General features: G+C 42.2%; 1 protein-coding gene across 2 annotated transcripts in view; it reads right to left on the reverse strand.

The window, feature by feature from the left end:
- KIF26B (kinesin family member 26B) overlaps positions 1 to 16,092 on the reverse strand; it is a 791,950-nt gene that overhangs the window by 233,782 nt on the left and 542,076 nt on the right. The window lies entirely within an intron of this gene.

The raw sequence follows: 16,092 nt of genomic DNA on the forward strand, positions 1-16,092 counted from the left end.
GTGTAACGTACTGCCCACTGACTGTTGCACGTGGGTGTCATGTTTCCATAAGTTACTGTGCGCATCTTTCTGAGTCCGTGCAGACGTATCATGTTATACCCGTCAACAGTGTAGCCCTGAACGAGTAAGTAGGTTTCTTGTGCTGCCAGTAAACCTGTGTCTAACTGGGCAAGGGTAGACTGGTGCCATGCGTCGTGCGTGTGTCATGTACTGTGCAGGACCTGTGTGTAGCTGCACATGACACGCGGGTGCCGGGTGCACTTTAGTCCCTGTGTAAAGCCGTGTAAGGGTATCTGGGGGCATCATGGATTCATGGGGTAAATCGTGAGGGGGTGACACCATGAGTTACCCGCACTGGGTGACACCAACCCTAGTGACGCCACTGCCCAGAACAAATATCAGAGAACCGGCATCAACCACACGATTATTCCACAAAATGGATGGCATGGAAATTAGGGATAGGCTTCACTGACGTAACTTGCTGAATCGTAATTACATGGAATTACTGCAACATTTTACGAGGTTCTGCATAATTACACACGAGTAATTTGGCATTTGGCAATATTTTGTTAGCACAAATTGCCCAATCACATCCAAATTGGACCAGGTGTATGTATTTTGCTCTACGAAATGGTGCTAAATGCAAAAAAACACGAATAGCAGCATGATCTTTCTCCAATTTACTCCTGGCATTTAGTATTATTTTCTTAGTGCAAAATGCATCCTCGTGTCCAAAGTGGACGTTAGGAGGCATTTTGCGCTAAGAAAATAGTGTTAAATGCAAAAAAATGAACAGCAGCTAAATTAGTTATTTTTATACTTATTTGACCCCAAATTACTCTTAATTCTTAATTAAGCGAGTGGGCATAATCGCGTAATTCTTGGTAATTCCGTGTCAAAGGGTAAAGTGGAATTACCACAATTAATCCGATTACTTCTCTGTATTTAAAATTACTCTCAGGCCTAATATAAATCAAAATATGAAGCAGTCAGTCCATTTCGGATTCTCATCTTTTGATGTGATGTGTACGTTTAATAGTTTGCACCCTTATAAAATGTGTAACCCCACTTGGCTTTTCTGTGCGTGTTTCAATTCATATAAACCGGTTTTGCTCATCTGCCTCTAATCTGCTCAGCTCCAGGGGTCTTCAAGCTCTGCCTGGGACGTCTCTCAAAAACCATCATTGCAGTATCATACCTCCAATCACTCTTAATGCACCGATAGTTAGCCCATATAGCATCCTAAGAAATACTACTATTAATTAGAAAGACTACTATTAATTAGCGTGTGAATGCCTTTTATTGTAGTACTATACTTCTATTTGTTTATAATGCACCGATCGTTAGCTCATATAGCACCCTAAGAAATGGCCTATTTTTAGATTATTATCAACTAGTGAATGTATGCCTTTTATTGCAGTATTATTCCTCTATTTGTTTTTAATGCACAGATCATTAGATCATATTGCACCCTATGCATGACTTATCTGATTTTACTGATTGCTTCTTTTGATTTGTTTGTTTGACGATGTTTTATCTCTGAACTATGATCCCTCATGTACTCCTTCCATGTAAAGCGCTCTGATATCCGCAAGGATCTTGTCCGCGCTATATAAAACTTTCAAAATAAATAAAATAAATAAATTATTGAAAAAGCTACCAGTCTTTTTCCGGATCGCGATCCGTAAGTCTGTCTTTTCAAAAGTTCTCTTTGTCTGTTCATCTAGCTCGGTATCAGGGAAGCTGGTGTTCAAAGAAACCAAACAAAAGTGGCGGCTAGCTTAAATAAAAAAATGAAGCGTGAAGGCGCACGACTCACCATAAATTCAGAAGTGGGAGCACGACCGGTGTATCACTTATTTTTGCTGTGCGCGAGCAGGACAAGGAAGGATTCCTTCCTGCTTATGTAACACAACCCAAACCAATCCTGGAGCTGCTCTCATGCTGTGAAAGCAGCACCAGGATTAGTGGGGGCAGGCTCACCCAGTGCTCATTTTGAGACTGGGGGTCTTTGCCAGCAATGGTTTGCTGGGACTACAGAGCGCATGTCGTGCTGACTGTCGCAATACAGCCAGCCAATCCGACATGCGCACTGCATTTGCAAGATTCAGCCTAGCCCTCACTTCAGGCTGTACACAGTGCGAGCCGGTGCAGTGGCAAATAAATAAAATAGCATTGAAATGCCATTTTTTTGTTTATTTGTGTTTGCCTGCTGTGCTCTATGCTTTTTGCTATTGGCCTTTTGTTTTATCATTCTGTCTCAGATGGCGTGCTTACATTGCATTGCATGAAGAATTATTTTACATTTCAAAAGTACACCAAATCATCATGTAACTTTCTTTAACCCATAGAGGCATTCTACATAAAAGATAATTGCTATAAAACATTTTTTTTGCTGTAGCATGTTCTGTATGTGTTTTAAATAAGGCTCAATTACAAGCCAGCCCTGTTTTAACTGTGAATGCTTGTTTAGGGTGGGACTTCCCTAGGATAATGATGGAGCAGCCCCAGGATAAATTAAACTGGTTTCATCAGAATCGTGAGCTGGGTGAAGGTTAAACATCAACCCACAATTTGCAAGATGTCCCACAAGCTACTTTGCAGTGTCCTAATCCCTCAAGGCTATCCGGGCAGAGATCCTTCTCCATTTGGGGGCTTTTCGAAAAGCACACAGGAGCCCACTCAAAACAAATATTGCTAGGGAGTGTGCAACAATTGCCTATACAGAAATGTTTTTTATATTTTTTCCTACTAGGAAGGAGTTTAGCAGTTTTATCAAGGAGACACAACTGCAAATAATAGGAACTTTGTATGGGGCATCTGAGACCAGCAGGAGAGCATGGGAGGACTCTGTAGCCTGTCTGAGTGCAGTAACCAAGATGAATCAAAGTGAGTTATGTTATGAACTGCTCTTGCTGAAGTGAGGCTGGATTGACTGCAGATCTGTCTAACCCACGGAGTTAAGGAGAAAGTGACAACTTGCACATACTGAAAAGAATATTTCAAATGTATACCTCAAAATACAATATCAAGGATATCAGTGCACCAAACTGAAGAGGTTTTCAACACAAATGTTGGTCAGTGTTAACATCTTAAACAACATACAAGTGGTATCACCTTTAGTACCCGAAACCTTGCAGTTCAGTTCCTCTCGCTAGGTCTGAAAACATGAAGTGAGGTGCTGCTACTGCCACTGTAGATGTCCTAGAAATCATGGGCACACATTATTCAACAGAAAATAGGAAGTGACATCTGTTTTAGATAGAATATGTATAGTGCGAAACTGCCTCTAACACTAAATTGTAGCAAGTACCATCCATTTTAAAGCGGTTACGGGTGGATTTGTCTGTCTGGATAACACTTTGTGTGGCAGTAGATTGCCGATGTGGGAAGAGTTGGGTGCAATGTATGAGGTAGGGGCACATGATCTGGTCATGTTGCAGTGATCCTGGTGCTGCTTGTATGCATGCCACATAGAAAAGCTTTAATCCAAAAATAAACAGGTTTTCAACTTTGTTTTGGCCACTTATGGAAGAGCTTCCACAAGAAACATGTTGATTTGATGTAACGAAACATCAACACAAACTGAATTCATCTAGTTGTGTGCATATTTTAAAACAGGATATTAATTATGAATTTCAGTGGTATTTCTCGGTTAATGAATTTAGTTAAAGGATTTAGGTGCCTCCAGGATATAGCCCTGAAAATGTTGGGTGTTGTGATAAGTCGCGACTGGAAGCCATGACCACCTGAAAGTACTACATGAAGATGGTGAAGTTGGTTGGTCATAAACCAGTGCAATTCCTGCCCACTTGTGTATGTTTAGGTTTGAAATGCAGATGCACCCTAATTTATTTTCAAACTGTAAAATATTTTCCACGTGCTGCCATCTCTTCCCCAACCCACATAGAAAGTCGAGGGCTTTTCAGTGTTTGTCACATCCAACGGGCAGACCTAGGCATTTTTTGGCATCAAAGTTCTGTATACAAATTGGATATGGAAAAAGATAAGAATGTTGATGAAAAATCGTAAAGTTGTGCCATTGTGGGTTTTTGCAAACATTCTCAGTGGTTTCCATCTACCTGTACCCATCTACCTGTTCTCCCTAAAAACCCTAAATGTACAACTGCGGAAGATCCGCTCTAATTGTGGATTTTGGAAGGGGGTCATAGATTTAATATGCAGGTTGGAATGTGTGACGTTAATCATGATCTGCCGTTTGCACTTGTAAATGACACTTTTACACTTCTAATCCGAATTTCTGGGCACTAAATGTTTTTTATAAATCACACCAAAAATAAACAGGCTTTAATACGCCATCTCTTCAAGAGACAAGGTCTGAATGCTGAAAACCTTTATGATTACTACACCATTTAAGAATTTGCTCACATTTTTGGCTGCCTTGGTAAGTTTGTTTTTCTCATTACAGCTCAGTAGACACAACCAGGAGAGGAGATTAACAGGTTGGCAACAGGTCAGTTTTCCATCAGCTTCCTGTTTTTTATATTCTTCCCCTGTCGTGTAATCCACAATGGTAGATTCTGATCTAATCCTTTTGAGAACAGGTCGGTCGTATGTGAAGTCAGCGGTCAGGTAGGTATCTTCTCTTTGAAGCCCATGACATGATTTCAGGATGTTCCAGCTAGGACTCAGGTCTGCCCCTTCAGGCACTATGCAGGCGATGTTGAGATGCAAATCACGATTTTCAGCATTAGAGAAGCAAATTTAATTCAAATGTATACATCTGTTTTCGAGCAGTCAGCAAACCGACTTAATTTAAATAAGTGGACAAAATGTACAATGTACCACAACGGAAGTGCGAGCTTCCGGAGAGGTAGTATAGGTTCTCAAACGAAAGGCATCACATTCATTTCAATTTGGTCCCTGTCGAGCACCGTAGTGAAAGCATTGTGCTGAATGATAGATGGCTAACTGTAGTCGACACAACAAAATGGATAGGTTAGTTGAAGTGTTCACATTTTGGAAAGTGGTTAGTGATGACCAGCATGTTCAAGCAATTTATTCCAGACCCTCTACAAAGCACTTTCAAATATTTTAGGAGTCCAAAATTAGCAGGTAGACAGGTAGCTTCCCCGCTGAAGTGTTTCTCACGGGTTGAAACAGCCGGCTTCCCAGAGGCAGTGCATTTTAGTTCACATGGCGTGCACGGCATACACTGACCAGTATTATTCGAGATATGTACAGAGCTGAGTGCAAATGGAGGTCACTTACGGTTTCCTCCAGTGCTTCAAATGGGCCGGTGCTATCAAGTACTCAGGACATGCAGTCTTTAATTTGGAAGGAATAGTACCGGCACTTCTCATCACTCTGGGACAAGGAGTACCTGTACTTCAGTATTTCCATTTCAAGCATTGGTTTACTCTCACACAGCCACAAAACAGGTGCCAATACCGTTTTTGTGCTAATTCCTTATTTTTTGAGGTGATGTACAACTCTAACCTAAAACCTGGAGAAGACCTGGCACAAATGTTTCTTCACGCCAGGGCGTTTTTGTTCCTGTGTTTTGCATTCCTGGACCCTATACAGACGGAACAATACTCACATCTGCTGTCCTTAACGAATGCAGAATTTCTGGTGCTAAAATAGTTGCAAATACCGTTCTAACCCTTCTTTCCATTACTGCAAGAGTCCAAATGATCCCGTATATGTTCCTTCTTCTCACACTGTCGGAGGAAGTGAAAAGGATGATTTACTTTTAAGAAACTTTATCCAAGCGTTATCCGATTTCTGATGCATGGAATATTTTCAGGTATCTCTTTTCACAAACTTTATTTGTTTTGTTGAACTCTATCCTCAAAGACAAATCTATTTTGACTGGAGTCTGTAAGCTGCAAAGATATGAAGGCAAAACAATTAAATCTCGCATTATGAGTGGCCTCTAAATTCTGATAAGTCTATAACAGCGGGTTCTTGCCCTATTGTAATTACGAGATCCGCGGAAACACTGCAGCGGATATCTCTAGGTGAAAATGAAACAACGCTGGGGGAATCAGACCCAGAATTCCCAACTTCAGGGTTCCATCTCTAATTCCCAGTAATTCGGCCCCCTCAGAGTGATTGTTACCCCTGGTATCAATAGCTAAGGAGGTGTGGAATTACGTCTACCTATCATTGCACACATAATGGGGATCGAAGTGTGCTAAACACAACTCTAAGGTAGGCAGGTCACAATATCAAATTTCAGCAGAGCCAACTCGGGCTTGCAAAGTCCTAAGAAAGCTGAAATCCATGAGGGTCTTAGGTGATGAAAAGTAGGGGCTGTCTTTCTGCTGCTACAAGGGAAGCGTTTAATGAGTGGTCTCTCTTCATTTTCTCAATGACAAACATCACGGGGACTTCATAAACAAACAATTGCAATGCAATGGGACTCGCATTTAGGGTAGTGATTATGGACAATGGGGAGCAGCACGGACAACGTGAGTGCAAAGGCACGGTAGGCATGACGACAACAGGAGGGACGGCGGGGGGGTATTTGAAGGCATGGCCAACGGGAGGGGGTAGAAGGCACAAACAACGGGAGGGAGTAAAGAAGGCACCAAAGCACGTCGTGCCTGCAGTAGGACAGCCGCCATTGTCAATAAAGTAAATAGTGCTCACCTACTAGATAAAGCATGCTGTGTTAGGAGTGAAGTAAACGGTCCAGTCCTCATGGAAGGCAACAAATGGAGACAGGGCAGTACCAAGGCGGTACTAACAAGCCTCATAATGAATCGGAAGCCAGCGTTTACCAAGGACATTGACACCAGCCAATTACAAATATGGGCGGCGAGTGGGCGAGGCTTCCACAGCACTTCCACAATATACCCTACTACAGCATGCCTCGCAGAGCGAGCAGCGCATTCATGAAGCAACTCTAGGCTCAACCTAAAAAGGACAAAGGTGAGGTTCTTCACCCAGGTATGCGATGCAACGTCACATGGCCAATGACCATGTCTAATTTTTACCCAACTATGAACAAGGAGCCTAAATATACCTCATAGAAGAACATAAATAAAGCCAGACCATGAGGAAGATGGGCAGAGAGACTGGTACGTGAAAAAAACACAGACATACCAGTTCAGAGTTGAGCTAATTTTCCAACCATGTCAATGATGTCTTGTTAGATTTCATGAATGCGCAAGTCTGCTGTGTGGCAAGGAATCTACAAGACAACCCAGCATGACAGAAAAAACAGGTCAATTACAGACACTCCTCATCAGGGCTCCTGACATCCTTGAGTGAGTATATTCACAATGGCCGCAACTACTGCAATTATGCGCTAAGGAAAAGAACGCGACATTTAAAAAGTGTCAGTTCACCCGGACTGAAGCGACCACTTGACGTGAAACTGCTTCATTAAAAACAGTTTGAAAGCAGGAACGTTCTGTACCGCTTTCTTCCCCAATTAGTTTGAAGGGGAGCATTAATGAATAGAACAAATTGAGGGACCAGGAGCTATCGCCTGGCAAATCATTAATCATAAGTTCTTATTACTCTATGTGCTGCTCTAAAGGGATGCGGAAGAAGTTCTGAGGCTGAAATGTGTGGGCTGTGGGCACAGATGCCCCCCACCGCCATACTCAAGGTGTACGGCAATTGTGATGTGTCTACTTTCCGCCAATATGCAAGTGCAGCGAGACTGCTACACATGAAGAAGCTTGTGTTTGCGCATGATGACGCTCGGCACAGGGCATGAATAAGTGATGGGGACATTTGACTAAGTGGATTTACATAATTTAAACAAGAGCGACAAAAGGTGGCAAATGCAACTCAACATGGATGAGCACACTGAAGCAAGCTCCTAATCAGACGTACTGGCACACTCTGCCAAATAGGAAAGCATTATCCACAGTGTGCCCAGGAGACCCAGGGGGAAGTGGAGCAGGAAGAGAGTGACTTAGAAATGGACAGTGTCTGAGAGGCACTTGAGCAGGGCACAGACAGATGAGAACAAGACTCACTACCATGGGATTTCATCTTACAAATAATAAAGGGAGCCCGGCCGGCCCACAGATGTACCAGACGTCTAAATAACTGGCTTAAGTACAGACCGACAGATTCAACATGCATAAAAACATATGTATAGCCCTAAGAGGTGATATTCACCTAAAAATATATGACTTTAGTCTTAGACTTTAGGTGGTGGCAGGATTCCTCTGTGAAGGCGACAATCGCTCGCCTGATAAATATTGTCTCCAGTGAGCATATGTTTATTCTTGTAATATCTGCCAACCCCGCCCCAATGTCGTACTTTAATTTCAGTTTTAACCACTGTTAAATTTACTTTTCTTAAACACGCAAAATAACTACGAAGAAACACTACTTCAATGCCACATGGCAGTTACCTATAAAAAATTCTGATGGCATAATGTTGGTTTTGGTACTATCGGCAATTAATGAGGGATTTGTTTCACCTCGTGATATTGTGCCAGGTTCGTGGAAAAAACTACATTTCAATCTTTTTCCAGTAAACATTTAGGTTGCTTAATTATGTGACTCCACCCACGAGTTGACTATTTTGCCATCTCCAAAAAAGGGCATCCCACAAATAAATTCACAAATATTTTTCTCAGAATAATATTTTGAAAAGTTAAAAATAAAACTAACCTAAAATTGTCATTTATGAAAAGAAACTATCAGTTTCTCCTCCATTCTTCAATGTGGTGCTAGTATGCTTTCCAAAAACGATTAAACTCCCAACTATTTTTCATTGTTATTTGTAAGAGTTCAATTGGTCAAGTAACCCAAAGTCTTTTGACAAAACTGAGCAGTCAAATTAATGGTACTTTGAACATCCTATTAAGGGATCTTCACCCGAGCTGCAGTTAAGTTGAGAAGAATTCAGTGAAAATATTTTCAGTCAGTCGAGTAGAATTTTTTAGATTTAATTGACTAATTTAATATATGTGTAACCACTACATTTGGTAACACCTATGTCTTCCTTCACTTTAATTACACATATTCATGTTAAATTTTTCAGTTTTACATTGCGTTCGTCAGTTTGGAATACCTGCCAGGGAAAACAGATTTGATAAATTATATTGATCACCGAATATAATAACAGGAGCAAATTTATCAAATAAAGGAGTCAAATGAAATATTTCTTACCTTTTATAATCGATCATAGTTGCTCTAACTAGAGTTTAATGCTGGTCAAATACTTGCTTGAATGGGGCAGGATCTTAGAATTGTGTGTTTTTCAAACACCTATCGCGCATAATCAACGCTATTGAGTTCAAGTTCCTTGAGTTCTTCAAGTATGAAAAAACCTGAACTCCTAGATCTTATCCTACTTCCTGGGTAGTGGAAAGACAGGGTTCTTGGTACAACAGGAAGAAATTTAGGTGGATGGAGCATGGATTTAGATAGGAGAGGTTTACTTGAGAACAACTGCTGCAGAAATGCTTCTTCTAGTCCTTTGAGCATTTCATTTGTTCTTATATATGTTGCTGAAAATTATCATCGAACAGAAAGCCAGCTATGGGAGGGAGTGCTGCACACAGAAAGGGTTATAGCTACCAGAATAGGTATGTGGGCCATTCTGGTGCTGACTTTCGAATCTAAATTAAAGTAATAATGTCTAAAGAAAGCCTGAACAGATTTCCTCTTAATCGCTTTTCACATTTCGGCAAAGTAAGTGTGTATACATCTTTTGAAGTGACTGCACTCCCTTATGCAAAATAGTCTATGACCATGCTTTGATGACGTGAATTCTTGGTCACATAATGCAGTTTAATGTAGAAGACTAACAATCTTCAGGTTCATCAGTCTGAGATTGTCTTCAGCCGAGAATTTTAACCACAAGGTGAAAATTAGTCTTGTCTGCCAAATGACTGGTTTGCGTATAGCATTGGTGTAAGAGTTCTCTTTGTTCCAAGTGTAGATTGTTTGCTCTGCAGGACCAAGGTACTAAGGAAGGAGCCCGTGGGTATAGCATGGATACCATGGATATCAGCAGAAAACATTGACCCGATGGCTTGCATGTTTAAAGAACCAAACCCTATCTAGGAAAGCATCAACGTGTTCATCAACCAAGAACCACGATTTTATTTTACCAAGTCTTCTGGTGGAATAGCTAAAATAAATATATGCACTTGCAACGTGTTTAGTACCAAACCAATCTCACACATGTCTGACAAATCAAAACTAAAATACCGCCAAGCTTGGTAAGAAAAACACTTAACACCCAAGGCACATGTGGGGCACCAAAAAATAAGGAATTTTTTATTCAATGCATATAGAGACTGATGGAGAGCACATTTTATAAAACATTTCCTAATGTTGCCTTTTATTATAGGAAAGTATTACATTGAGGAGAATTCTTATGTCTTGGTATGGAAGATGACCATTTAGCATGTCACTTGAGTGAGGACATTTACATATTAACCAAATATCACAGATCCTCACTGGTATTCCAAGACTATAGCAAACACTTATAAGAGCAATCGCTGCAGGAAGCAGGCGGAGAATTTCCCTTTTATCTATGTCAGGATGGCAGGCCTGTTGGTCAGGATGTCAGGCCTGTTGGTCAGTGTAATGAGAGGGACCTGAAAGATTTTAAGATGATCTGTGTACCAGATCTTCCTGGCCAGTGCTGGAATTGCAAATACCATGCCCTGAATATTTAGATGTGTTATCTGTTTTTCGTATAGCACATTTGCCAATTTTGACACATACTGGCAGTTTGAAGATTTACTGTTGATGTCGTCTGAAACTATTCAGTTTTTTAAATTATACATCACTTTGAAACCTGAGTGTATTTCTTCCTCAAGAAGAGAAAATAATATGTATTTATATTACAATCGGGTCCAATACAATGTTCATTCGATAGCCATAATGTCAAGAGTCTTAGAACCAGATGCTGGTACCAGATGGTTGTTCAGTGTTGAGGGCTTATAGTACATTGCCAAGTAGGCCAAACAAGCAGTCTGCAGAGTGCAGCAATCATTCATAGCTGCTTCGAAACCACTGACTTCACTGTCCTTTTTTTGTTTCTATTTCGTTTTCAAAACCAACACATACATGTTCCCTCCTGCATCTAAGCTTAGGTACTTTGGGGCAGATTTACAATAACTGGCGCAGCCTCCATGGATGCGCGCATTTATAATGCGGCGCACCATGGCTCAAAAACGGCACAGATGCGTCATGCATCTGTGCCGTAAAAGTGGCGCATTGCTGGAGTTGCGTCGCAAGCGCGACGCAGCTCCAGCAATGCTCTGGGGGGCCCTATTCTGCCAATGCTACGTCAAGCCTTACGCCTGCTTCAAGCAGGAGAAGGGTTTTGACCCAGCATTGGCCTAAAAGTGACTGAGTGAATCACTCAACCACTTTTAGGAGGCGTTCCTGCGCAGGAACGCCCCCCCTGTGCCGGAACGCCTCCTTATGGCGCAGGGCTTTACAACATGACGCATCTCCCAGATGCGTCACATTGTAAATACCCCAACCCATGGCGCAGGATTTGCGCCGCCGCTGCTTCACAAAAGTGACACAACGGCGGCGAAAAATCATCGCAACGGGCTTGTAAATATGCCCCTTTATATTTATCAGTGCAGCTGTTTGCTGCGTGGATCTACTATGCATTGCACAAAGACGCTGGAAGAAGGTACCTCCACATTTTGCTCTGCACAAAAAGCCTTCCGCCAACGTACGACGTGGTTGGGTGTAATCATAAATCGAGGCTTCACGGAGAGATTACACAAACCATGAGGGCTCTCCTCGGAGAAGCTCAAGCAAACCGTTCCACTTACAGCTGCAGGGAACAATCGCTCTGACATGCACAGGGAAATGAATGCCAGGGTCTCGCGCTGCGTTACTTCCTGGGCTATTACCAGGCATTCATAGCTCATCTTCAGAAAAAGATGGACTTTAAAAAGAGCCATTTCACATCAATTGCGCTTCTTCTGCATTCGTTTTTTCAGTACTACTTGATGTGATGTGTGGGGCATGCCAAAAAACCTATGCTTTCTATGATTAATAACAAAGATAGATAGATAGATAGATAGATAGATAGATAGATAGATAGATAGATAGATAGATAGATAGATAGATAGATAGACAGACTGAAGGCGATAGATAGATAGAGTGAGGGCGTTAGAGTGAGGGCGATAGGTAGAGAGATAGCGTGAGTGCAATAGATAGATAGATAGATAGATCTGTCAACTATATTCACATTTTTGCTATAGAAGGTAAATTATATCTGGAAATCTAAGAAAGCGGGGGAAACTACAGGGAGGATATATATTAAAATGTTCAACCTAAAGCCCAAAAATTTTATCTAAGTCCATTAAATGACATCCTGCGAATTTATATATTTATTTACAACATGTCCGAATGTTTAGGAAGCAAACTAACTGGAATGTGTAACACCTCTGTTCCTTTATATGCACAACTACTCCCGCTCTACGTTGTGCATCCTGAGGTCAATGTCTGTGTTGCCCTCAAAAACTTGTCAGCATTGCTGTGTCATGATGCTGGGGTCTCGGCTGCCTCCCACACCTCGACTTTACCAACCTTAGTAGCACACAAGTTCTTGTCACATTCAGTATTAGTGGGTAAGAAGAGAGCCTCCTCTGAGTTGGGTAAGGGCTTTCATGCACAGACTAGGCATGGGCAGAGTTCTGCTAGGCGGAACTTCGAATGCCAAAAAACTCTGCTGTGCTCCGCGGAGTTCTACTAGTGGCGGTGTGAGGTAAGTCATGCTGCTCACGCTGATTTTTAGTGCCGGGTGTTTGTCCCACGCCATAAAGTCAGAGCGAACAGCACCATGTACAGCGCAAGAAGGCGCTGTTTCTTTCTGCCACTCAAGTGGATGTTCTACTCTAGCGGCAGCTTTCTCAGCGCGAGGCGCAGGTTTCTCAACGCGAGCAGTAGCGGCATGCAGTGACTGCCCGCATTGAGAAATCTTGCTGGGAGGTGGTGTAGTGTATGATTTTCCTCGCTCACACCGGCCAACTTAACTTTGGCGAGCCATGCGAGAAGAAAAACTCCACTCTGTGCCACTACGCAGAGTTTCTAGGAACTCCGCGCTCCATGTGGAGAAAGAAAATCTCTGCGAGCAGAGTGGAATTTTAAGCCCTGGCCCAGCACAGACTCACCAAGTACTGCTCTAGTGCTTAAGTTGTAAAGTAAGAAGTGTTGGTCTCCAAAGCTCTGCTCAAAAGCCAGCTGCAGCGTAGTAAATGTCTGTGTAGTCTACAGTCCACCTGATGCCTCTTTAATCCAGAACAAGACCCGTCCTGCCCCTTTATCTCATTATTACAAGTTCCTCTTTCTCCCTTTGTAATGGCTGTTCCGTCTTACTCTTCCTCCGTCTTTACACTTTGCGTGTTTTCCCCTCTCTTGCTATTGGGACAAGTCTGATGATCAAAAATTCGCACTGGTCCCCAAAAATTATGCAGGGGGCCCCTACTTGCAACAACCGGCTCAAATTAAGCACGGAGATGTTCACTACTAGACCCCGCTTATGAGTCAACTTAACTGCAATTACAGGAAATCAGTCCCTCACCAGTACTGTTGCTGGCACGTGTCCAAAGTGTCTCCTACAGAACACCTTTTAGCTCCAGTCATCCCTTCTTCTAGTATGATGTTTCTGCACATGTGCTCTCTCTGCCTAGAAATGAAATTCAGGTAATGCTAGAAAATCTATGGGATGTTTCCATCACTCTTTAGTGACGTCTAATGGTTCGTATCACTGTCAAACCCTCTTGGTTTCGAGGTCTCTCGTGTTTTTTGGCAGTGGCGGGAGGGAGATGGCTTTTACATATCGTGTCTACATGAACCACCAGAAAACAGAGGCGCTAAACCAGGCTCCTAGGGAGCAGGAGGGACCCTACTCAGACTGATGTGGTGGCCTTGGCGCGCCATCATCACCTTTTGCTGGGGGCCCCATCGTCTTGCGTTACACCACTGCCAGAAAGAGTAAGGCTTTGCAAACAGTTGATCAGCAGGTACTGCTGCTGCCTTCAAGCAATCTGCTTACAAACACCTTTCAATATAAGTTAGCAAGAGGGCCATGTAATGAGGCAACTTTCATACCTACCAAGTGACCCCATGTCATGACTGACACCTTCACCATTCCTGCTTTATCACTAACAATACTTTGCATTCTTAAACTTTATGTCGTTTTGCTTCTAGCATTTGAAGTAGGTGTTGAAAAATCCAAGCATGCACGGTGCTGTTGGCTAAAAGCCTGGAGTGAGTAGTTGCCAAACAAGATATGCATCCACAGAGCATCCATGGGCCACTAAAAACCCACAAAGTAAAGGCAGACATTAATCATGACAGTTCATTCGGTGAAGCAAAATATGCAGATATATAACTGTGGGTAGACTTTTAAATTAATGTGTCGTAGACTAAGGTTCACATGCATCAACAATGCCATTTGCGATTCCTTATTAGCGAAAAATAAGGAATCGCTAATAAGGAATAGCAAAAGGCTATGCATGAAGAAATCGCAAAAAAAATTGTGATTTCTTAATATTCCTTAATTGCGACTCCCAAATTACGAGTCGCAATTAAGGAATACCTCCCCATTCATTCCTATGGGCCTAGAGGCCTATAGGAATGAATGGGAAGACATTCTCAATTTGCGAATCGCAAATTGAGAATGCAATTTCAAGGGTGCAGGGGTGTCCAAAGGACACCCTGTTGCACCCCTGAAATTGATATGTGCACATATGTTGTGCACACACGTCCTTAGGGCATGTGTGTGCGCAACATGAAACTTTGAAAAATGCACAAAAGTGAATTTTTCAAAGTTTTTGCAAATTACCATGAAGTTCAACTTCATGGTAATTTGCTACTCCTATTAGCGAAATCGCATTTTTTTTTACTTCGATGCATTGCTTTTAAGGAATATCAATTTGGGATTCCTTAAATGCAATCGCAATTTAAGGAATCTCAATTTAGAGATTCCTTAAATTGCGATTTTTGCATTTGGGATGATGCATCCCAAATGCAAAAATACCGGTTGCAAAGGGGCAGATTCTGAGAATCTGCCCGTTTGCGACCGGTTTTTAGCTTGATGCATCTGGGCTTAAGAGTGCTTAACTAGCGCCAGTGTTTTCCAGTGCTCGGGACTGGCATTTATTTGTAAACACTGGCAAACATTAATGATAATCCACTACATGGTGGCGCTGTGTGCGCATTAAGCAATGCTCATTAGTAGAGCATTTAACTGGTTAATATATCTTTTAAAAGAATGTTAAAACTGGGACTTAAACCTGAAGTTTAGAGTAACATTTGGGTTGTGCCATCTGCAATGGACCCCTGTTAAATACTTTGGGCCTTGGCATTTAATTTTTTAGAAATACGGGACTGTAGACTATGGTCCAAGCACACCCGTAGAAGCACAGATAAAGCAAATGGGTGATCTGTTCTACCAGCTTAACTGCCTGCCTTAGAATAAAAAAAACAGGATATTTATCTTGCCACACTGACAAAATATTCTGCAGTTCCTGGGCATCTCACTACTTCCAGGTGCCAAAAATTCTTAAAATGTATGAAAGTAACAACTGTACAGAGTGCTGTCTAGTTCTCCCCCAGTTACCGGTTCCCCTGCATCATCACATCCTGGTTTCTGTCATGTGTTGTCTCCTGGCCTGTCCACCCCATTCTAATCCAACAACATGCTCCAGCCACAATAAAAATGTAACTTGTAGTGTGCCCCACTGCTCCTGGGCGTTAAATCAATTACTTAAAATACATCAGAATTTTTGTGTACAGTTCATTGGTCTATGACACACTAATCAGTCAATGTGTTTGTGACGTCAAGCTCACCTGTGCCTAATTAAAAGTAGTTTTTTTCACAATTCACAAAGCAGGAGCCTTGCAGCAAGGTCCTCTGTCAAGTGTTCGCACAGGAGACGGCAGAGTGACTGATTCCAGCAGGTTTCTCGGAAACAGTTAATGATTTTTGTCGAAGCAATCAGTCAGGAGGCGATGCGCGTGGCTCGATGGATCATCTGACAAGGCATCTGACAGTCCTGCGACTGACGCAAGTGCGTAATGTGCTGCAGGTCACCTCCCCCGCCAGGAAAACACGACCTTTACACCACCTGGTATTTGTACGTCACAAAACGAGGTAGGTGTCGA

Source organism: Lissotriton helveticus, chromosome 6, assembly GCF_964261635.1.
Source record: "Lissotriton helveticus chromosome 6, aLisHel1.1, whole genome shotgun sequence".
Classification (NCBI taxonomy): Eukaryota; Metazoa; Chordata; class Amphibia; order Caudata; family Salamandridae; genus Lissotriton; species Lissotriton helveticus.